This window comes from Misgurnus anguillicaudatus, chromosome 13, assembly GCF_027580225.2.
Source record: "Misgurnus anguillicaudatus chromosome 13, ASM2758022v2, whole genome shotgun sequence".
NCBI classification, from domain to species: domain Eukaryota; kingdom Metazoa; phylum Chordata; class Actinopteri; order Cypriniformes; family Cobitidae; genus Misgurnus; species Misgurnus anguillicaudatus.
Window position 1 is genome coordinate 9,142,905 of NC_073349.2, and position 23,892 is coordinate 9,166,796.

At 36.0% G+C, this 23,892-nt stretch overlaps 1 long non-coding RNA gene across 1 annotated transcript; it reads left to right on the top strand.

Annotated features, from left to right (window-relative positions):
• The first annotated feature begins 2,090 nt into the window (after positions 1-2,090).
• On the top strand, positions 2,091-6,358 carry LOC129413406 (uncharacterized). Its single transcript, XR_012373056.1, has 4 exons — positions 2,091-2,477; positions 3,196-3,468; positions 4,125-4,286; positions 5,081-6,358. It is a non-coding gene; the product is annotated as an uncharacterized lncRNA (long non-coding RNA).
• The last annotated feature ends 17,534 nt before the right edge of the window (positions 6,359-23,892 follow it).

Here is a 23,892-nt window from a genome sequence, read left to right on the forward strand (position 1 = left end):
CAAATTTTTAACTCTAGGGGAGCTAGAAAATGAGCATATTTTCAGAAAAAGTGGAATGTCCCTTTAAACGATAGAATTATCAACTACAGGGAAGCTTTAAAATAGATTTGCTTATGGTTTTCACCCAGCTGACCATAAAACAGGTGAAAAATCTATGTCATTGCATTTTGTCAGATTTGACGTTATCATTGTGCCACCATATTTGAACTTACCATGTTGATCTCTATGTTACCATGAAAATGTGACATATCAAGTGCTAAATATGCCTTGAAATATTATTCGTATTATTTGTATCTTTTAGCGTCAGAAGACATTTGTGACCCTGGACAACAAAATCAAGTCCAAACTATAGATTTTTCTTTTATGCCAAAAATCATTAGGATATTATGTAAAGATCATTAATTTCCTACTGTAAATATATAAAAACTTTATTTTTATAAGTGGATGCAGTTTCTAAGGTTTTCATTTGGACAACTTTAAATGCAATTTTCTAAATATTTACATTTTTTGCACCCTTAGTCAAATATTATCTCAGCCAAATATTGTCATATCCTAAATCATACATGAATGGAAAGCTTATTTAAGCTTTCAGGTAATATATAAATCTCAATTTCAAAAAAATGTACCCTTATGACTTGCTTTGTGATCCAGGGTCACATTTTCAACCGACTAAAGTCATTTGGATCCCTTTAAGGATGGATGGATGTGCTTTTTGAAGCCTCACCATGTTGAGCCATATAAGAAGATTAAATGACTGCATTTTAATATAAAATATTAATTTGTGTTCAGCTGCAGAAAGAAAGTCATATACATGGCATGAGGGTGAGTAAATCATGACACTTTCATATTTGGGTAAACTAATACTTTAAAACTAGTTTGAATTATTATTGCTACTGTGCCAGTGTTATATGACTTTAGACGACTTTATAAGTCACACACACAAAACAAAACAAAATTATAAATTTCACATAAGCTAAACATAAAGTGATTGTGTGTTTACACAAGGGCTGTCAAAAGATTAATCACATAAAAAGTTTGTTTTTGCATAATATATGTGTGGACCTGTGTATGATAATATATATATATATATATATATATATATATATATATATATATATATATATATATATATATATATATATATATATATATATATATATATATATATATATATAAATTCTAAAATCTTTTTAAAGACTTGTTTTTTTAAAGCATCCATTAGGTTTATTTCAACGCACATAGTGTATTTATATTAATTTTATGCAATAAAAATTACATTTAAGTTAAGATTGAATGAACCCGAAAATTTTAAATGATGTAAACGCCAATTGCGCCAAAGAATTCGAAATATTTAATATTTTATCCACCTTGATGGCATGTAAGCGTAATCATAAAAAAAATTAAATATCATTTTATTAGTTATTTCTAAATGTACATTTTAATGCGTTTTTGTAATATTTGGACTGACATATGCTGAAAACAACTGTTTTCTAAATAATCTTTGACAAATTATGTAAAAATGTATGTAAAAAAATCATCGTACTACTAAACTAGATGATTCTATTTTATTTCACATTTTTTAATGAATATATTTATATTTTCATTTTAAAAAGTACTAGTAACACCAATTGACACGAACCGGTTACACCACATAGACATTTTTGCAATTATCCCCCAAATATTCTTTTGAAATGAAATAAAACCAGAAATTGTAGACTTGGTCCTCAAAAAATAGAATGTATGCAAGTAATCTGCACATTTTTTTTTTATTTGAACCCTTTTAATTGAACCATACGGAAACTACGGAAATAATTCATGTCACGTCATTGACCCATAAATTAAGAACATATACATTAATAACATTTTTCTTAAATTTATATATGTATGAGTATATTTATATATACATAATAATTACAATAAACACACAAATATATTATTCAAACACAAACTTTTATTTTGTATGCATGCGATTAATCGTCATTAATCTTTTGACAGCCCATTTTACACTACTAATTTACGCAGTTAAGCATCTTCTGCTGTAATGATATTGATTTCATTTTGTAGGGTTTTGTGGGAGAACAGTTAAGCCTACACTGTAAAAAATTTCTGTAAATTTACATGGAAATTCAACAGCAAAATGCTGTTTTCATGTAATAACAGTAAGTTGCTGTTTTTTACAGTGCATTGTGGGTAGACTTTCTCACTTCAGGTCGGTTGTCGAGCAACAACAGAATGTCACTGTTATTTAACAGTATTATAGCATATTTTTCGTTGTGCACGCCATTTTGGATTGTCTGCATGAGGTAGGTCTGCAACTTTACCGATGCTTGTGCTATTTTAAAATTACATATTACTTTTAAATATTGCATTTTATTCAGTAAAGCTTTTAAAAAAATAAATCAGATTCCATTTCCTATTTTAATCAGGCAAAGCAGGTACTCTACCATCACATCAGTTACACTCACATCAGATCACAGGTAAGAATTCACCAAAGTTTTATCCAACCTGTTTATTTTACTAAAATCTGTGTAAAAGATGAATGAGGAACAATCAAAATCAATTATGGGTTTTGTGTCTTTACATTTTTAATGTGTGCATTCTGTCTATGCAAGTGAAGATACACTTGTGTTATCTGCAAATTCGCCTGTTTTTTGTATTATCTTAAAATCCTTTTAAAATCCTTTGTTACCAAATATATCTACAAATAACACTAAAAAGATCTGGTATTTATAAATTCATTACATGCTCGTTAGCTGGTTGAAACATCCTGTTGTATGTGGCACGCTTTTTTTGCTGGTAAGACACATTAAGTTTATAAAATGGACATATCCTGGCTTCATTGTATACAGTAAGTTAAGGTAGGTGGGGTATATGAATTCGTAGTCTGATTACAAAAAAATTAAACAAAGGCACCCTAATTCATAAGACTTGAGCAGTCAAAATGGTTCTTGGTGAAAAACTGTAACTCATTTCATTCACTGTGCATCTAGAAGTCTTTGTTGCAAACATGATTTCAAACTTGTTAAGTCATTATGCATCAAGTACAAGAAAGTGCAGTCAAACTTGAATTTATGATTATGGTTAGAAACTGATGTACATTAAAAAGTGTTACAGTTTTGTATGTTGCAAAACCAATTGAATCGCATCAAAAGATTACTACTTGACTTATCTGAATTACTTTTATCCTCCATGTAGGTATATTTTGGTGCTTTGGTGCTATTTTGGTCCCTATTCCCTTTTCGTGCATTGTATAGACCAACAAATATTACAGATTAAGATGAGTAAAAGGTGAGAGAGTATCATTTTTTATAACCATTCATGTTGTAAGTAAAATGTCTTTGTTGCCTCTGTAAAATATGAAGTCTTTTTGCAGATGTTAATTATCATAAATTGTTATCTTTGCTAATAGATGTGTGCCACTCCTGCTGACTTTGAGAAGACTTGTGACACCTCGTTTGATCCTGTTTGGTAAATATATGAAATTTGACATTTTTTACTAAATAAGGCCCACACTCCAGGCTGACACAACCTTTTACTATCTTTCTTTCTTTCTTATTCTTTATGCCATTCCAGCATCTTTGGCTATATTCATGGTGAGAACTGGTTAATCCATACACAAGTTTTTATTCACACAAGTCAATCCAGACACTGGTTGGGGTAGAGACAATTTGGCATCTGTGGATACCCAGAGTAAACCCACGCTGACACAGGGAGAACATGCAAACTCCACAAAAAAAGGCCACCTGACCTAGCCGGGGCTCGAACCGGGAACCTTTTTGCTGTGCCTTTTACTATCAGGAGAACATCAAGCTTTATGTGCCTCATTCTGGAGGACACTGTATTTGAGAACACTGAAACTGAGAACACTCTTAATATCAGACTTTACATGGACACTAAATTAATTTGTGATTTTCAGTTTACCTTTAGAAACATTAGTGGCCCTCAATTACTATACATTTAATTGTATCATGACAATGGCCTCTGAAAATAACATACTGTTAGGTTGAAGGACATGGCACTTTGTGTCTTTGCCAGTGCTTGCATATTCTTCTCACTGCCTTTTCTACACTTAGCTCTCCAGATATTAAGGATTATACATTAATCTATACATTAATTTGGTCCAGGTGATTCTCAGGGACAATAGATTAAACAATGGATGATCAGCCTGAAAGCCAAAAGGGTGTTCAGCCAACGTGTCTCACTGGACTTGCTGCATTGTTTTCTTTGTATTACATCTTCATCTTGCAAAAAGTGAAAGCAGCATCCACACTGAAAGTCCTTCAAAGGTAAGAAGTTATTTAAAAAAAAAAATTAAAAGGAATGGTTCCACATAAAATAATGATTTCATTAACGTAACTTAATTTTAACTTGTGACTTTCTTTAAAGGTTTAATTTGTACCTTTTGAGAAGGCCATTTTAGGAACACTTCACAATAAGTTCTTATTTTTGAAAGTGGATAGTTCACCCAAAACTGAAAATAATTTCCTCATTTACCCTCATGTGGTTCTAAGCATGTGAGTTTATTTATTTTGTTGAACGCAAACTGAGATATTTTGATAAATGATGGTAACCACACTGATGACAGTACCCAAGTCAATGGGCAGTGCCAACCTTGTGCTTACCATCATTTATCAAAATATCGTCTTTGGTATTTAACAGAATAAAGAAACTCATACAGGTTTAGAACAAAATGAGAGTAAATAATGAAATAATTTTCATTTTTGGTTAAACTATCACTTTAACATTAGTCAATGTATTAGCTAACATGAACTAACAATAAGCAGTACACAGAAGTATTTAGTAATTTTTGTTAATAATAGTTTATAAAAAGTAATTTGTTGTGTTCGTTAGTTCACAGTTCATCAATGTGAACAATTCCAACTTTTAATAATGTCTTAGTAAGTGTTAAATTAGCTCAAAAGGGCTGTGTAAGTATTGTTTATGTTAATTCATGTTCACTAAAATAGTTAACTTATGTTAACTAATGACACATTTTTGTAAAGTTTTACTGGAAGTTTGATTAGCTAAGTCAGAGTTTTAAATCATTGTTCACTGAAAATATTCTCTTTTTATTTTCCAGATGCTTCATTAAAATCAAACCGGGAAACAAGGGTGCAAAGGGAAAGTGACCTCTAAAACAGGAAAACTGCAAAAGAAGACCATCAACAGTCAGTCTCAAAATATCAAATCTTTTAAAAAAGACTTTTGGACTTTGAGTGGTACTTCATTTAAAATGTAGCTGACACTTCCCACCAATACAGTTTTTTTTAAATATGGTGGGCTGCAGTGGTGGCAGGTGACTTCTCCGAGGAGGCACGAATACAAAGCTACCCAAAACATTGTCATGTGTGTGGCTCGTCACTTCAAAATATGTGTTTGGCGCGTCATGTGAACCTGTGCATAGCGTGTCATGTCAAGATGCGTGCCTGCTCCGGACACTTTGAAGGGGATTATAATAAAAGAGATGCTCGCTTTTGCCATACTAGCTTGTCTAATCTCATGTGTAATCAGAGTTTAGTGTTAAATGAGTGTCTTGCGGGTATCATGTGAATGTCTCTTTTATTCTTTATCATATTCAAAGCGTTTGCGGGAGGCACGTATTTTGACATGATGTGCAATGCATATAGATTCACGAATCACATTACACCCCAAACACATATTTTGCATCCTGGCCACCACTGGTGGGTGGTGTTTTTTTATACTGGTTTGTATATTATAGACCATGTTTTCATATTTAAAATTGGACTGGTGTCTGTTAAAGAATAAGCAAATTAATGTTTTATTGAATCCTTTTAAAAATGTGCTGTTTTTACAGTTGTGAAACTTTTGTGCTTTTTTTGAAATCTAAATTTTAAACTACATTTGTATTTTAAGTAAAGATAAGGCATCTCAATATTGTTCTTTGTTTGTTAGATTTTTTTGTATTTTAGTATGTTATTGGTGCGTTTTTGTTGCACCACAGTTTATGCACTGAATATTAAAATATATCTGCTTGTATTTCTGCCTGTTTTATGGCATAACAAACATAGCATAACAGTCAATCTGGTGTTGAATAGAATAAAGAATAAAAAATTCATAACCTGGCCTTTTTTGTTCTATGTTATCCACTTTGACAAATATAAAATGCAGGGTATAATAGCATTTAAATAAAAAAATAATGGAGTTGTGACTAATATTTACTGTAAATTAACAGGTATATAATGCTTAATAACAGTTTTATGCTGTAGATAACAAAAACAGTATCATGCTATTAAATAACAGCTGTATTCTGTAGGTGACACAAACAGTACCATGCTGTTAAAATAACAGTTGACTGCTGTAGGTAACAAAACAGTATCATGCTGTTTTTTCTAATAACAGTATCACGCTGTAAATTAACAGTGCAATGCTGGCAACCACAGCTTCCAGCATAATACCGTTTTTTTACAGGGAATTTTTTTACAGTGTATGAGACTAGCGTCAGGAAACATCCCAGAATGCAATGCCCAAAATCATCTCAGAAGTCTGAGAAAAGCCATCGGGGGTTGTGGGTCTTGGATAGGTAGTCAAAAAAGGTCACAACCCTCCTGTGTTTCTCCACCTCCCCCTCCTGAAGTGCCTCTCTTCTGTTTTTTGCTATTGTTTGACCCACTTTCTCTTGTGTCAGATCAGGCCGCTCATAGCGTCCTCTATTGATTGGGCTTTCTTCCTCTTTCTTGGTTTCCTTCTTTATCTTCCTTGTGAGATGCAGTGCTCATTTCAAGGTTTAATATACTTCTGGGGTACAGTAAATATTGTATTGTAATACTTTTCTGTTCAATGTTTAAAATATTTGAGCAGCAAAAATAAAAAATGTTTTTACAGGGTAAACTGCAGTTTTATGTTTCAAACAGAGGTGGTGGTAGTGAGTTGAAAATTACAGATTGCAGCTTTCTGGGTTATTTTTGAATACTTCGAAAATCACGATTATGTTGTTTATTCATAAAATCAACTTGGTGGCACAAGTATGACATAAGAAAAGGATGTTGGAAAGAAAATCTAACATCATGTGATATCAATAAAAACAAACACAAAGAAAGTAAAGGAACATTTATATAGATAATGTCAAATATATCAGGATGAGCGGTGTATCTCTTTTCATATTGTTCTCTCTTTAATCACAGTAATTTCTATATGTGTGTGTAAAATTGTTTTCTTCTCTACATTTAGTTTGTTAATTTATGTTTTATGTGTGAGATTTATACAGCTTCATGCATATCATACCCTGTTGTTATGATATTGTCTTTAACTCTTGGCAACTTGCGTGTTTTTAGGAGTTCTTGAGAGTGAGGGGGGAGAGGAGATGAGAAAGTAAATTGAAGCTGGTCAAGCGAGAAAGGGAGGGATGGATGAAGGGGCAGAGAAATAAAAGGACGAGGGGGAAGTGATTTAATGAAGGACTGTTTGTGTGTTCATCAGCATGACTGCTGTGAGTACATGACAGGTTCTTATGTATGTAAGTGTGTTAATATTTTATATTTAAATTTAAATGTATATTTAAATACCTACTATTTTAAGTTTCGGCTTAAAAAAAGTTAACATAACTTATAAAATCAAGTTGAAATTGCTTAACTTCATTTTTTAAAGTTAAAGTAACATAAAATATATGTTGATTTGGCAAAAATGAACCACCCAAAACACCTGCGCTGGGGTTTTCAATTTTTATGATGGCAAGATACAAAGTACACTGTAAAAAGTGAAAGTTGGATCTACTTAAAAAAACACTGCATTTGGTAACTCCAAAAACTATATAATTAAACTTTTTCTACTTAAATTCTTCACTTAAAGTAAAAACACAATTTTTTAGGTGTTACTGCTACCCAGCCCAGTTTCGTGATATAGTCACGTAATTTTTTATTCTTTTTTGTGAAATTATCACAAACTTTTTTTTACGTTTTTTTTTTGAGATCGTATAACGGATTCCTGTTTTCGTGTGATTATCACGTATTGGTTACTCAACTGCTTTTTCCTATTTTCAAACCATTGTCACTTCGGTTTAGGGTTAGATTTGGTGCTTGCATTAGAATGTCACCTTATTGGTTTATACAACTTTTTCTGATTTATTTTTTTATATGTCACCTGGCGTTAGGGTTAGAGTAGGGATTGGGTAAGGATGTCATTTTATGTAACCCTAAACCGAAGCGACAATGGTTTGAAAATAGGAAAAAGCAGTTGAGTAACCAATACGTGATAATCACACGAAAACAGGAATTCATTATACGATCACGAAAAAACGCGGAAATTCGTGATAATATCACGAAAAAAAATCAAAAAATTACGTGACTATATAACGAGACTGGGCTGGTTACCAATGGAAATCATTTTTGTTAAGTTAATCCAACTTTCACTTTTTACAGTGTATGAAGAATCTTATGCGAGGGACCCCATCCTTAAATATATATACATGTACATATTTTTTGTATTAAAACATTGAAACTCTGTTAGATATATATATAGTCATTTTTATATTATAAAGACAGTACACAGTACTGTGCAAAAGTCTTAGGCCACCACCACCAGACTTAAGTTTTAATGTCCATCCATATTTATTTTTCAATCTATTTTATTTAAATAAAAACTAAAAATACAGGAAATATGTAAAAAAAATGCAAAAATTAAATTTTCTGGACTAAATGTTTTCTTAAGGCATGTGTTTAGTGTGACCTCTCTTGGCACTAAACACATCTTGAGCGTTTTTAAGCAGAATGAAGTAAAAAGACTAATTTCTTTAAAATTAGAAATTATGATTTAATTTCATTTAGGTTTAAGAGATCCTGCAGTTTTCTGCTACTGCTTAAGTGGAAGGGGAGTTTACTACATACATTTCTGGATGTATTCTAATAAAGAGACTGAAAAATAATTATTTATATATGATCACTATAACATTGCAAAAACAACAAATCTAATTCTGGCATGGTGACCTAAGACTTTTGCACAGTACTGTATTTTTTCCCAAATAATTGACTATATAGTAGATTTATAGATTTTTTACTTTGTCTTTTTCTTTGAAATTTTCTGGGGACCCCTTGGAATCTTCTTGGGGCCCCCAGCTTGTGCTAGTTTGAACCAGCACATATCACAATAAAATATACTAAAATGTAAATTTATGTGCATTTGATCAACTGTTAGATAAAAAATCTGTCTGTGTATCCTTAAATTATGTTTCTCTCCTGTTTCTTTCTATCACTCTTCCCCCTGAACTCCTTTTCTGACCTCGCTTTTCATTTTACCCACAAAAGCTTGCCGGACGGATAGAGCATCCCACGCTTTCCCGTGATTTCTCTCCCAGTGTGTCCTTTAACCCATTCCATCATGTGGGAGTGTGGAAATTATTCGGGTGGGTCTTTTTACACAAGACATGGGGTTTAAATCTCTCATCGTGCACAAACACGCAAACACAATCCAAACCTGATTCTTAGTTTGACCTCCCTTAAGTGTGCGTGTGATCTGTCACACACATTCACATTGTCTTTATTTGTTCCTCCTTAATTCTTTGTTACAGACACACATTCCCAAACAAATGAAAAGCTAGATTTTTATGTTTTTATCTATCAGCTTGATCTCTCGAGAACTAAAAGTGGTTCACTGGCTAGTATTCATAGGGGAACCATTTTAAGTGCCATATAGCACCTATGTAGCAACTGTGTACATAATGTGCTTATATAGAACCATATCTGGTGCTATAGTGTTGCTATATCACCCCAGATGGTTCTTCATAGGTGCTTTATAGGTGCTATATAGCACTAAAAATGGTTCCCATATGATTACGAGCTTTTAGTGTAACATGTAAGATGCATGTAAATAAAAACGGCTCTTTTAAGGTAATTAAAACAATGCAGTTCATTATGTAAGGTCTTTATAATATAGTTACTGCATGTCTGTCAAGAGATCCTTCTAAAAGTTACACAATGCATCTTTAATGGCCCAAAGAGATGTTGATATGGCTCAGGTCTCTCTTTTAATCTAAGTCCATTGTTTTTTTCTTCTGTTTTGTCAACTGCCAGGTGAAAAATGTTCAATCACTTAGAAAAGTAATAGCACGCCTCTGCTCGACAAGCCAAAGAACCGAGGCACCATTTACTGCATGCCCACAACACAGACAGCGTGGGACTGGTTTACTAAGTGTTGGGGTTTGTTGAAATCCCTCACCCCAAGTATGAGCAATACTAACACCCGCTTTGGCAAACACAGATAATCGTGTTTTCAAACTCTGCATGTCTCTCACAATAATGGTCACTCCCCGCTCCATGAATCTGGCCTCTTGACACGCAGCCATTTTCCACCCCGGCACATACCCACATACTGCATCTCCACATGCCCCTACCCTTTCAACCTACGCCGTGTGCACTCTCGTTCTGTCTTTTCTGCTCTCTTTCTTTCTCTCTTGTAACTAAGCTGCTTAAACACCTACCAGAAGTGACATCACAGGCTCCGGTGCCAGATACTTTCCAATACATTTTCCTCAGTAAGGGGGGCTGGAGGTAAAGCGCTACGATTTAAAGAGAGAAAGAGCGGTTATCTGCTCTTTCTATGCTGTATTTTCTTCTTGTCCAAAGGCAGAGGATGAAGGTCTGTCCTCTTACATTAACCGCTGATCAGACGGGCATCCACCACATTGCTGGTATGAAGGCGGCACGAATGCGGCACAAATGCTCCCCGGGAGAACAGCTTGAGGAGATGAGGCTGTGAGGGAGGCAAAGACGGAGAGAAAACTTATTTTTTTGTGGCAGTAAAGCATCCCACTACTCATATTACTGTAATGCAATACTGACTTTATTCTTATTTGTCATTTTTATTGTAATACAGTAATGTTCTTATGATATTATTACTGTTAAATATATAATCACCTTTAAGCATAATAAGAATAATAGGTCATTTATGAAAATAATGACATGCTGCAAAAAATCCCAGTATCCCAATATTGCTACACGGACTCATTTGAATGACTTATCTCTGCTTACATTTCTTCATAACCTTAAATACGTTTACATATCACTGTATCTATCGGTTGGACTGTCCAGAGGCACTGGAGGTTTTGATGCAGGTTCATTTAAGGTTACAAAGCAGACATTATTGCCACTTATACCACGGGGCTGTTGAATGCTTTATTCTGATTGGTTGAAAAATGTTCCATGGGTGTTGATTTTTTTCTGTAATCCGCACACTTAACCTGTCAAATGTCTTAAAAATAGCAACAGAGCAATGTATGTGGTAACCGTGTTATGTAAGGAATAATCGATGACGGGCCATTGAATTATAAGGAAATAATGCACACCCAAGGTGATAATACACCGCGGGTGTGCATTACTTTCAAATAATTTAAAGGACCAGAGTCAATTATTCCTCTTATACCACGGTTACCACAAACATTGCTCTGGTGCATATTTTTAAGACATTTGACAGGTTAAGTGTGCGGTAATCAAAAAATAATGCATACCCACAGAACATTTCTCAACCAATCAGAATAAAGCATTTAACAGCCTCGTGGTATAAATGCAGAATAATTGACTCCGGTCCTTTGGATTATTCGAAGATAATGCACACCCGCTGTCTAACGGTGCATTACCACCTTTGATGTGCATTATTTTCTTATAATTCAATGGCCCGCCGTCAATTATTCCTTACATATTCTTTAGTTCATGCTTCACAAGCTGATGTCATTACTGTCAGGATTGATCGTGTTTGGTCGAGGTATGTCAAGAAATTTTTATTTACAGGAGCATACGGTAGTGGTGACTTACAAATAAAATGTTTTAGTTGGCTGTGTTTTATTAAAATTAAACTGCAAGTACAGCGTAATTTATAGTCCCACGTAGGATCTATGCCGTATATGCATGGACCGCAAGCACTGTGATTGGTCCACTAGAACCCCTCCCATCAGGGAAAAAAATCTGTGTTGCATTTCTTCATAGGCATTTCCGCTTACGACGGTAAAAACAAAAATGTGTCAAATTGAGGAGTGATATTTAACTCAAACCAAGGCTTTGAACAGATTCGCGGAACGAAAACGAAAACCAGAACTTTTGATGTTTTGCAAGGAACAGAAACGAAACCATACGAGCAGTTTTTAATTTGCGTATGTCTCTGCTTCGTAACTTTTAAAAATTGTGCCTCAGAATTGACAGAAACGCCACAAGTGGACATCCATCGAAAGACGCAATGATAATTACCTTGAGCAATGCATTTTAGGTTATGCAGAAATGTTGGCACATGGGTATCATCAGCTGTTGACATTTATATGGAGGAACTTACACATACTCCATTATGTCACAAGCGTGTTTTCCTGAAAATCACACCTTGTCGGGGTCAACAAAATAGTCATGCATAAAAAAATCTGGGATTTTACTGACATCAGTTCCTCTTGCGTTTCACATCTACATGTTTTCTTTCTACAAATGCCACACTGTCACAAAACCCCCCAGAAAATATTCCAGCAGAAATCACCCGGTGCCAACAAAGAGAGACGCAAAAACTATATTGTGTAGATCCTGGAATGCATTTGTTGTATCTAATAAAAGTGCACACAAATGCATTGATTTCCTGAGTGGAGTGAGCTACACACAAACATTCACACATGTATAATGTAATGTAGTTTCCATGCAGCACAGAGCTGATGACCCGAGTACCCTCATGGCCGAGCGCTGGCCCTTTCCTCTGAGGTCAGGGGTAATTTGTTCTGGTGTGGGAGTGTGTCATGGCCCCTAAAGGTCAGGTAAGGTCAAATTAAACTGCTTACGGCTCAGCAGGAGGTCATTAAAGCATGAGGCAACGTTAAGGATTAACCATTTCCTCCCCCTCATTCAACACTGAACTGCTCTCACTGGACCTTCAAACTGCTTGTGAGGGCGGAAAGGTTGAGAGAAAGGTTTTATATAAGGTTTTATGTTTGTTATGTTATGCTATTATTATTATTATTATTATATCATTATTACAACTGTATAATAATAATTATTATTATTATTAGTTTTTAACAGTACACACCATTTCTTAACTTAATTGAAGTATTCATCATAATTAGTAATAAATTATTGAACCTTTGTAACATTGTTTTGCACGTTTAATATTATATTATCATAAATTATATTATTCTGTGAAATATTATTATTTAATTAATGTGAAATCAAACATTGAAATTAAACTTTCTTTTAAATAATGTTGGTTTTCAACAGTATACATAATTAACACAAACTAAGACAAATATATAAAAGGATTTACACTGTAAAACAATGTTTGTTGAACTAATTTTTTTTAGTTTATTCAACTTAATTCATTTCAACATTCTTGATTAGTGAGAAGTTGCTATAAATTATAAAAATAAAGTTGAATTACTTGAATTTGAATAGAAAGTTCTTTAAACTTTATTTTTATAATTTATAGCATTTTCTTTATAGCTTCAATTTGTCAAAAAAGTTGAAAGTTAAATTTAGGTGACTTTTAACAGTGTATGCTTAAAAAAAACAAATAAACAAATATCTTCTCACTATCCACCTGTTTCTTGACGTAAATGTGAGTGCCGCCATCTTTGAGCTTTCCTGTTTATGACTTCGGGTGAGCCACTAAAGCTAATGGTAGTCTATTGCGAAGGACACAAGTGTGCCGTTTTGACTGGCTGTTTAATGTTTATTATGAAATCCAGGAAGACCGAGATAATTTGTGCAGTTAGGGGTTGCCATAATAGCTGATACAAACGCAGTAAATCTCTACAAAACATTTGTTTTAACCCCATGCACGAGAACTGAATGTGTATGTGGCCCACATGCACTCATGATCTGTATTTACAAATCCATCCAGTAAAATCTTTCATAGAAACTACCAGTAAACAATAAATACTATAATTGTTTAAAAATAACTAATATTATGCTGATAAAAATATGCTGATTTATTTATTCTGCTACTATATATTATTAAAAAAATGTACAGAATATATACGACATAATCTGCTTAGTTAATGTTCATAATAGTTTGTGTGTTTGCGCGTGTTTGCGCGTTGCTTTTGAAAAAGCAAATACTTTAAAAATTAAGCTCATGTCTCCGCGTAAGAAGCAATGTAATAATATTTTCATGAAATGAAAACAATACTCAATACATGTAGTAGTTTAATATGTTTATTATGGTTTGTTCAAATAACTTACAATGTGTTGAATGATACTGCTAACTGTGTCGGACCGCGTGAAGGTCGACGTGTCGTCATAAACATGTCCATTAAAAATTGGCGTTTAAAAAAAACTCACACCAGAGGGACAGTTGTGACATTTTAAACCAAAAGTTAAAAACACGAAGTCTTTGTAAATTCCATACAAACACTCGACTGACTTTCCCATTGTAAAGATACTGGTATGTGCTTTTATATTTGCGCATTGAAGACCCGTCACCTCCGATCAACAACACAAAATGATTGAATATATCTTCATATATCAAGCCACTTCTTAATTTCATCCTCACACTGGTTCATACATGGCAGGTGTAGTATATTAACAGTTTAAATCATGTTTTATGTGTGCTCCCACTACACTGTTTTCTACCGGCTGGCTATTGAACCATAAGTCTCGGACCGAAAGGGAAATACGTCACATCACTTACTTCCGCGTTCTAGAAAAAGTTGGATACATATACACATATGAAACTTTTGACACTTTTCAATTAAGCCCTGTCTTTAGAAATAGAAATGAAAAAATGTGAGAAATAGGGAAGGTTCTCTATCTCTCTCTCTCTGTTTTCATATTTCAGAAGAGAAAAATGTCCTACAAGCTTTGTGAGTTTTGTGACATCTTGAAAACATGCAGTATTGGGCTGTACTAGAAGGGTGACCTCGGCAAGAAGATGATGTGTTCGCTTCGGGGCAGGAGAAGGTCATTTTACTCCCCCTACAAGTACCGAGAGAGTAATTGAAATACAGCACATAGTGGGTAGAGAAACAGCTATAGGACTTTGGTGAGAAAACAGTGATATCCGGGAAGTTTTCTGTATTCTACACTGAAAGTGAAAGATATGGGAGCTTGTTAAAGCTAAACACGAGGCGAGCCTTCACATGTGTGCTTGTAAGCTGGGGAAGGTCACCTCTGACTGCAAAGAACAGAAAAGAAGCAAGACCGTGCGAGATGTAGAGAAAGAGAGAGGGAGAGAGAGAGAGGCCTTGAGTGATTTCTGAGGGGGCTGAGGCAGTGGGCAGCAGTGGGGGGGTTAGTGATGGTCAGCCAAGGCCATTCAGCGCTAAAAAGAAATGAGAGAAGTGGAGGAAATGGAGTGGGCGGAGTGGGAAGAGAGAGGAGAGACGCCCGTATTCAGCCGTTCTTTAACATTAAGGGCTCTAACTGCAGTAGGAACCTTGTTTTATATCAAGCTGTTTTCAGAATTGTTTTAATTCGTCTGGTTTATGCTGACCCCTTCTCCTGACCCCACAGCACAGCAGTGTGTTTTATAAAACGCAGGGTGTTTGCAAAAAATACCCTACTAGTGGACGGAAAAATACCAGCTTACTGTTTTGTCTTTGTCCTTTCAGTTTTACAACAATACATTGTATCTGTACTTGTATCGACATGCCCTCTATTTTAGCATTGGGCAGAAAGCTACTTACAGCGCCTTCCAAGATATACGTTTTATCAGTATGTGTGTTCCCATGACCCATGACCTTTGCACTGCTAATGCAATGCTCTACCTTTTGAGCAACAGGAACATTTGTCAATGCAAATGTGAAATATGAATTACACAAGCTGTTTGATAAAGCAGTTCCTACAGTAATAAGAAATGTATAAGGCCAAGGTACTCGAAGTACACACATGACAATGCACATGTTTGGACAATGCATTGCAGTAGCACAATTAGCAATTCTGTCCAAACTTAAAGGAAAACACCACCGTTTTTTAATATTTTACTATGTTCTTAACTGAACTTAGACGAATAAATACACACCTATCTTTTTTCAATGCGTGCATTTAAAGGAATAGTCTACTCATTTTCAATATTAAAATATGTTATTACCTTAACTAAGAATTGTTGATACATCCCTCTATCATCTGTGTGTGTGCACGTAAGCGCTGGAGCGAGCTGCGACGCTTCGATAGCATTTAGCTTAGCCCCATTCATTCAATGGTACCATTTAGAGATAAAGTTAGAAGTGACCAAACACATCAACGTTTTTCCTATTTAAGACGAGTAGTTATACGAGCAAGTTTGGTGGTACAAAATAAAATGTAGCGCTTTTCTAAGCGGATTTAAAAGAGGAACTATATTTTATGGCGTAATAGCAGTTTTGGGAGTGCTTCGACTCGCCGGAAAAGTCCGCTCCCCTTCTCACTCTCATAATGGGAGAGGGAGGGTGTTACTGCGCCCAGTCGAAGGGATGTATCAACAATTCTTAGTTAAGGTAGTAACATGTTTTGATGTTGAAAATGAGTAGACTATTCCTTTAATCTTTGGGCAGCGTGTCGTGAATGTGTTGGCATTTGGCCTGGCCCCATTCATTCCTTAGGATCAAAACAGGGATGAATTTAGAAGCCACCAAACACCCCATGTTTTCACTATTTAAAGACTGTTACATGAGTAGTTACACGAATAAGTATGGTGGCACAAAACAAAACGTGGAGTTTTTTAAAGCGGATAAAAATGAGAACATATTGTATGTCGGAAGAGCACTAATGCCGCGTACGAAATCGCATACTACCATACTATATAATATGCAAAAAGTACTACTTTGCCTACTATATAGTATGGAAGTAGGCGGTTTCGGACACAGCGCACGTCTGCAGCACACCCATGACGCGCAGTACCATCATCACTCCCGACTCCTCCCACTCTCGCTCAAACTTCTGTCAATATTCCTGCATCCGAGGTCGAAGTGCTGCAAACTAAGTGCTCTTCCGCCATACAATATAGTTCTCATTTTTATCCGCTTCAAATCACTACGTTTTATTTTGTGCCACCATACTTACTCGTGTAACTACTGATGTCTTTAAATAGGGAAAACATGGAAGTGTTTGGTGGATTCTAAATTCATCCCTGTTTGGATCCTAAGGAATGAATGGGGCTAGGCTAAATGCTAACACATTCACGACGCGCTGTACAAAGATTAAGTGCACGCATTGAAAAATGATAGGTATGCTTTAATTTGTCTACGTTGAGGTAAGAAAATAGTAAAATATTGAAAAACTGTGGCGTTTTCCTTTAATGTGCATTCTTGTTTTCAGAGGCAGTAATAAACCTCAGTACTCAATGCAGTAGGGTTACCTTTAAATGATTGTGACATTACAATGGATTAGTATTATTCATAGTTGTTCCTAGTTGATTTGAAAGAGGAAACTGACTGTAGATGCCCTGACCATGTGGCTGCGTATACAACAAAGCATTCTTCCTGAGGCCAAGGTACCTTTTTCAATTGTTTGCAATGAGTCGATAGCAACTTCCAGTTCGCGTGGACTTTAAGGTCTAGCGTTCGAAATAAGTACATTCAAATACTTGAGTAAAATTGTATTGGGCCTAATGTTCAAACTATACACCACCTATGACATTTCACTTCTGTTTTAGACTAAAGACCAGTTGCAGATGTCAAGCAGAGAAGCGACTATATCAAAAGCTCTAGTTTGAAAGTCGAGTATCTAGTGTTAAAACAATGTTTCAGGTTGACAAGATAAGACTTGACCACAGTAGCCAACAATGTATATGAGTCTGTCACATCTATTGTACAGCACAGCGCATCTCTCTTTCTCTATCTCTCTTATCCATTAAAGGGATAGTTCACCCAAAAATGAAAATTATGTCATTGTTTACTCGCCCTCATGTTGTTTCAAACTTGCATACACACTCTTAAAATGGCTGGGTTATTTTTGATCCATAATGGGTAAATATTGGACAGAACACGTGCTGGGTTAAAAATGACCCAATGCTGGGTTATTTTAACCCAACTGCTGGGTTATTATACCCCATAGTTGCATAACAACAACCCAACATTGGGTCATTTGTAACCCAGCACATGTTCTGTCCAATATTTACCCATTATGGGTCAAAAAGAACCCAGCCATTTTAAGAGTGCATTTCTTTGTTCTGATAAATAAAAGGAAGATATTTTCAGCAACCAATCAGAAGCCCCATTGACATCCATTGTAGGATAAAGAATACTATGGAAGTCAATGGGGCTTCTGATCAGTTTGGTTTATTTATACAGGCTTGTAACAACATAAGAGTGCGTAACCCATTTTTTGGGTGAGATATTCCTTTAATTACTGTGAAGGTGGCATTGTTTGTTTGTCATTGTACTGTAGTGTAGTTTTTTTGTTTTCAGAGTTGCTTTAGCGCAGAGGCTAGTATAGATGTCTGTGTAGGTTTTTGTCAGCTGCCATTATCGTCACATTGCACCCTTAGACGGACACCTCGTCCCCGAGCTCCCCGCACCGTCGCTGAATAAAACAGACGCACACCTGGTCTCCCTTCACATCCATTGACAGACTGGCAGAAACTGAACGCTATTCAGCTTACCGGCAAATTGATAGTGAAAGGTGGGGGGGACGGTGCTTTGAAATACACCCGTGCTATTTTTATGACGGTTTGTGTTCATATATATTTTGCACAGACTTTTTTGACAGGAGCGATTATTTCATGGCGCTTCACGGCAGGGGGGCTGAAGCTAAGGCGCTATTAATTTCGGTCTTCAGAAAGTTTAAGGATGCTATTTATGTTTCTCCTGTTGTCGTTACTCAAACACATGTCAGCACTCGTTTCCTGTGTTGACTTTTACGGGAGTGTTTTCTTTTAATTACACATCTACAATCTGTCTACATGTGTGTTTAACGGTGTTTTTACTGACCTAAATAACAAAGTTTTCAAATGTAACATTTTATCTTCTTCCTTGGTTTCCACCAGGCTTAACTAGAGAGTCAACCTCCTGCTGGTTAAAAACGAATGGACCCATCAAGCTACGCAGATACATTTACAAACATATAAGCACTGGCATGTAAAAGTGAAATACATATGGCAGAGTCACGTGAGGTGCTTGATAACCTGTGCGCATGCACAGTAGCTGCAGGGATGGATTTAGGGATGATGGGCGACATAGGCAGCTGCCTAGGGCGGAATTTTCGGAACGGGGCACCCCTTGACAAAAAAGGAATGCACGACTGGGTTGTTATGATTTTTTTATTTTAATTTTAAAAGTTCAAATGTTCAAATAGTTTATAGCTCAATGTGGCCCCTCTGGTGAAAAAGTCCCGCCTTTCAGTTAAAAGAACCAATCATCTGCTGCCTAGGGCGGAATTTTCGGAACGGGGCACCCCTTGACAAAAAAGGAATGCACGACTGGGTTGTTATGATTTTTTTATTTTAATTTTAAAAGTTCAAATGTTCAAATAGTTCAAATAGTTTATAGCTTTATGTGGCCCCTCTGGTGAAAAAGTCCCGCCTTTCAGTTAAAAGAACCAATCATCTGCTGCCTAGGGCGGAATTTTCGGAACGGGGCACCCCTTGACAAAAAAGGAATGCACGACTGGGTTGTTATGATTTTTTTTATTTTAATTTTAAAAGTTCAAATGTTCAAATAGTTCAAATAGTTTATAGCTTTATGTGGCCCCTCTGGTGAAAAAGTCCCGCCTTTCAGTTAAAAGAACCAATCATCTGCTGCCTAGGGCGGAATTTTCGGAACGGGGCACCCCTTGACAAAAAAGGAATGCACGACTGGGTTGTTATAATTTTTTTATTTTAATTTTAAAAGTTCAAATGTTCAAATAGTTCAAATAGTTTATAGCTCAATGTGGCCCCTCTGGTGAAAAAAGTCCCGCCTTCCAGTTAAAAGAACCAATCATCAATTGACTGACAATTCTCTGGGGGTGGGCTCTGTATGGAGTCACGTGAGGCGCTTGATAACCTGTGCACATGCACAGTAGCTGCAGGGATGGATTAAGGCATGATGGGCGACATAGGCAGCTGCCTAGGGCGGCATTTTCGGAACGGGGCACCCGTGACAAAAAAGTTCAAATGTTATAGTTTATAGCTCAATGTGGCCCCTCTGGTGAAAAAAGTCCCGCCTTCCAGTTAAAAGAACCAATCATCAATCGACTGACAATTCTCTGGGGGTGGGGCTCTGTACGGAGTCACGTGAGGCGCTTGATAACCTGTGCGCATGCACAGTAGCTGCAGTGATGGATTTAGGCATGATGGGCGACATAGGCAGCTGCCTAAGGCGGCATTTTTGGAACAGGGCACCCATGACAAAAAAGGAATGCACGACTGGGTTGATATGATTTTTTCACATTTTAAAAGTTCAAATGTTATAGTTTATAGTTCAATGTGGGCGCTCTGGTGAAAAAAGTCCCGCCTTCCAGTTAAAAGAACCAATCATCAATCGACTGACGATTCTCTGGGGGTGGGGCTCTGTAAGGAGTCACGTGAGACGCTTGATAACCTGTGCGCATGCACATTAGCTAAAACAATTTTAGTGCAATTTGAGATTAAGAAACAAATGTTATGGTACAGTTGATGTCAGATTAAATTTTTGGTCAAAATATGTTGTTTAATTGTCATTTTAGTATGCGATTTTAGAGATATGTGTCTTTTTCTATATTCAAGAAGATAGGAATTTAGTCTTGCATGACTGAAATTACTGCCTGGACGCAGGCCTGGTGCCATGAGGTGGCAAAATAGGGTATTGACCCCTAACATCTGATTTGTGCCCCCCTCAGCTTTAATTTTGGTATTTATAGGAAGGTTAACAACGATGCTTTGCAAAAAAGTTAACCCTGTGGGTTGTTCCCATTCACTACCCTTTTGGGATGTTTGTGTACAAAAAGGCCACTGAATTAAAATGTATTCATAGATTTTTTTAAGCATTTGGTAGTTTTGATCAGTACTAATGGCGATTAACAGATTTATTCAAAACAATTTGGAATAAATATTAATCTGATACATTTTTACAGCCGTTTAATTTAGTGACTTTTTTGTACACAAACAACCCGAAAGGGTAGTAAATTTGCCCACGGTATATTGTTGAGTTTTTGAAAAATTTCAAAGCATTTTCTCAAAAGATGTGTAAATATAAGATTTGTCACCAAAAATCATTCCATTTGCTGAAACACAGAGAAAGTTGTGGCCAAATTAAGACATAAAAAAAACAAAAATGGCCAAAAATGGCCTCAACAACCCACAAGGGATAATTAATTGAAATATGTTGTGTGTTTACAAGACTAAATTAAAACTAAAAATAAGTTTCATTTGGGTTTCATTTTATATTTATTTTATACGCAACAGGGCTATGCACCTCAGACTGGCAATGTAGTATAGATAAATAATCGCACTAAAAGATGATTGGGCAGGAAGAGTTAAACGTGGATTTCTATTGGCTGCCTGTCTTGCTGTGTGCGTCTCATGTAATGGAGCTCAGTGTGTAAGTCAACAGTGAATCATGACTTGTGTGATTTTCAAAATTCATGTAAATGCAACACTAAAATGTTTACTATGTAAGTAATAAGGTACTGTATCATGAATACGTTGCAACCCCGTTACTTATTCAAGATACAGCACTTGTCTCAAGTACCTTGTCGCTTTTATAAAACGGTTACCAGCCAACATTAAGTAAAAAAAATTATTAGTGCAACTTTCATGGAGTTAAATCAATAAAAACATTCCTTCGCTCGAAAAAAATGTCCCTGACCGTGAACAACAACATTCCAATGTGTAATATGCATGAAAGCGCAAATAAAAACAAAAAACGGTTCTCAAACTGATACGTGTGGTTGCTAAGGGTGTTGCTAAGGGCGCAGTGTTAAATAGAACCGTTGGGTGAAGCGGTTATAGCCGTGTTTTATTGTGAATAAAGCACAGCTATTGACCAATCAGAATCAAGGATAATAAAACATCATAAAATCATATTTTTTGAGTGAGTATAGCTTATTGGTTTGGGGGCTCCAGACTGTGACCAAATGGTCGCATTTTGCTACCAGTTTTTGAGACAAGTACTCGCGAATGTGCGACCTGCAAATTTGGATTTTCTTCTAGTTTTGACTTATTTCAGGTTGAAAGGTGAGTAGATTGTGACCCCACCAGCGTGCAGTGACAGATTTAGGCATGATAGGCAACATAGGCAGCTGCCTAGGGCGGCATTTTTCGGAACAGGGCACCCGTGACAAAAACGGAATGGATGGTTTGTTATGACTTTTAAAAATTTAAAGTTATGAAAGTTATACATTTTATAGTTATGTCTGTTTCATTAGCTGTGCAGTACGCATCACTCACCTAAAGGATTATTAGGAACAGCTGTTCAATTTCTCATTAATGCAATTATCCAATCAACCAATCACATGGCTGTTGCTTCAATGCATTTAGGAGTGTGGTCCTGGTCAAGACTCCTGATCTCCCGAACTCCAAACTGAATGTCAGAATGGGAAAGAAAGGTAAGCAATTTTAAGGGGGCATGAAAACATTTTAATATAAAAATATTTGTTTGTGTTCCACTGACGAAAGGAAGTCATGCATATCTGTGATAATAAATCATGAGAGAATTTTCATATTTGGGTGAACTATCCCTTTAAATAATGATTAAATAATTTCTGCTTTGTCTGCTGAATGATTGGGTGTGGGGAGAGATTCCCCAATCTCTATACCCTTAAGCGTGTGTGTGTGAGGTTGTCTGGCCATTGTCCTTCTGCTTTAGCTTTGATGTGTGCTCATGATAGAAATGAATACGTAAGGGGTCTAATGAAGTTTGAGCCCCATGCTGGTGGAAGGGGGTGGTGATAAAGAGGTGGCAGGATAAAACGGGGCAATCTGTGTTGTGTCAGGCAGATCGTCAGACGTACACGGAAAAACAGGAAGAGAGAAAAGCAGCTTGCTTTTCACAAGGATTGCGGACACAGAGAGTGGCCAAAGAACATCATCAGACAGGAGCCTTGCCACAGGTCAATAGGTTTAATCCACACACTCTCTGATCCGGCCAAATCCCTAAATCACACACCTGTACAACAATACAAAACAGCCTGACTTTGTGTTTAAGATTACAAGGTGAGACAGAACATGAATAAAATCATAACAGTCTGAAGTTTAGGCATGTAGACTCCACTGTTGTAGGAGCACTGTATGCTCAATCTCTAGCTGAGAATATGCTAATAAGTTTATAACCACGCCCCTTGTCATTTCCACATGTATGCAAGTGGGACTGTAAAAAAGTGCGATTGCATGTCGTCGCTAGGGGGCGTGTCTCACTGTCCGCGCATGCGAGAACACACGATGGACAAAAGCGTGTAGCAGAAACACAAACTCCCTCCTTCAAATTCAGCATTACCCACAGGAAAACCAAAAACTGTGACGTGCCATGTGAATTAGACACCTAGCTGAAACTCTTAACTTAAATAAAGATAGGGATAGTTATTTATTAAGAAGTACAGAATAATACTGATCTGTTACACAACAATAAATAATCATTATTATGTCTTTTTGAGAATATGCAATGATTACTGTTTGTATTATTATATTTTTATTTTAACATGTTTAATTTTTTTATATTTTATTAAATTGTTATTGCCGCTTTGCATAGTACAAGTAGATGGCTAATGAAATGCAATTAATATAGTTAGATTTATTTGTTTAGTATAGTTAAAATATAATTTATTATGGAGTTTGCAGTGTTGTCAAATTAAATTCACTCATATCGCACCTGCCAAATAATTAAGCTATGGTTGCAGAATGATGGTAGGATATGTATTTTTATATTAAATACTAATATCTCATTTGGATTAACCCCTCTGACAAAGTAAATGTAATATGTGTGACCCGGAGGCTTCATGGCTGTATGAGTTCAGCTGGAGCTGTCCAGGGTTTGGTGGTGAATGTGAGCGTTTATGTTGCCTCATTTCCTGTATTTGACTCTCAGTCGCGAGAGAGAGAGAGAGGGAGAGAGAG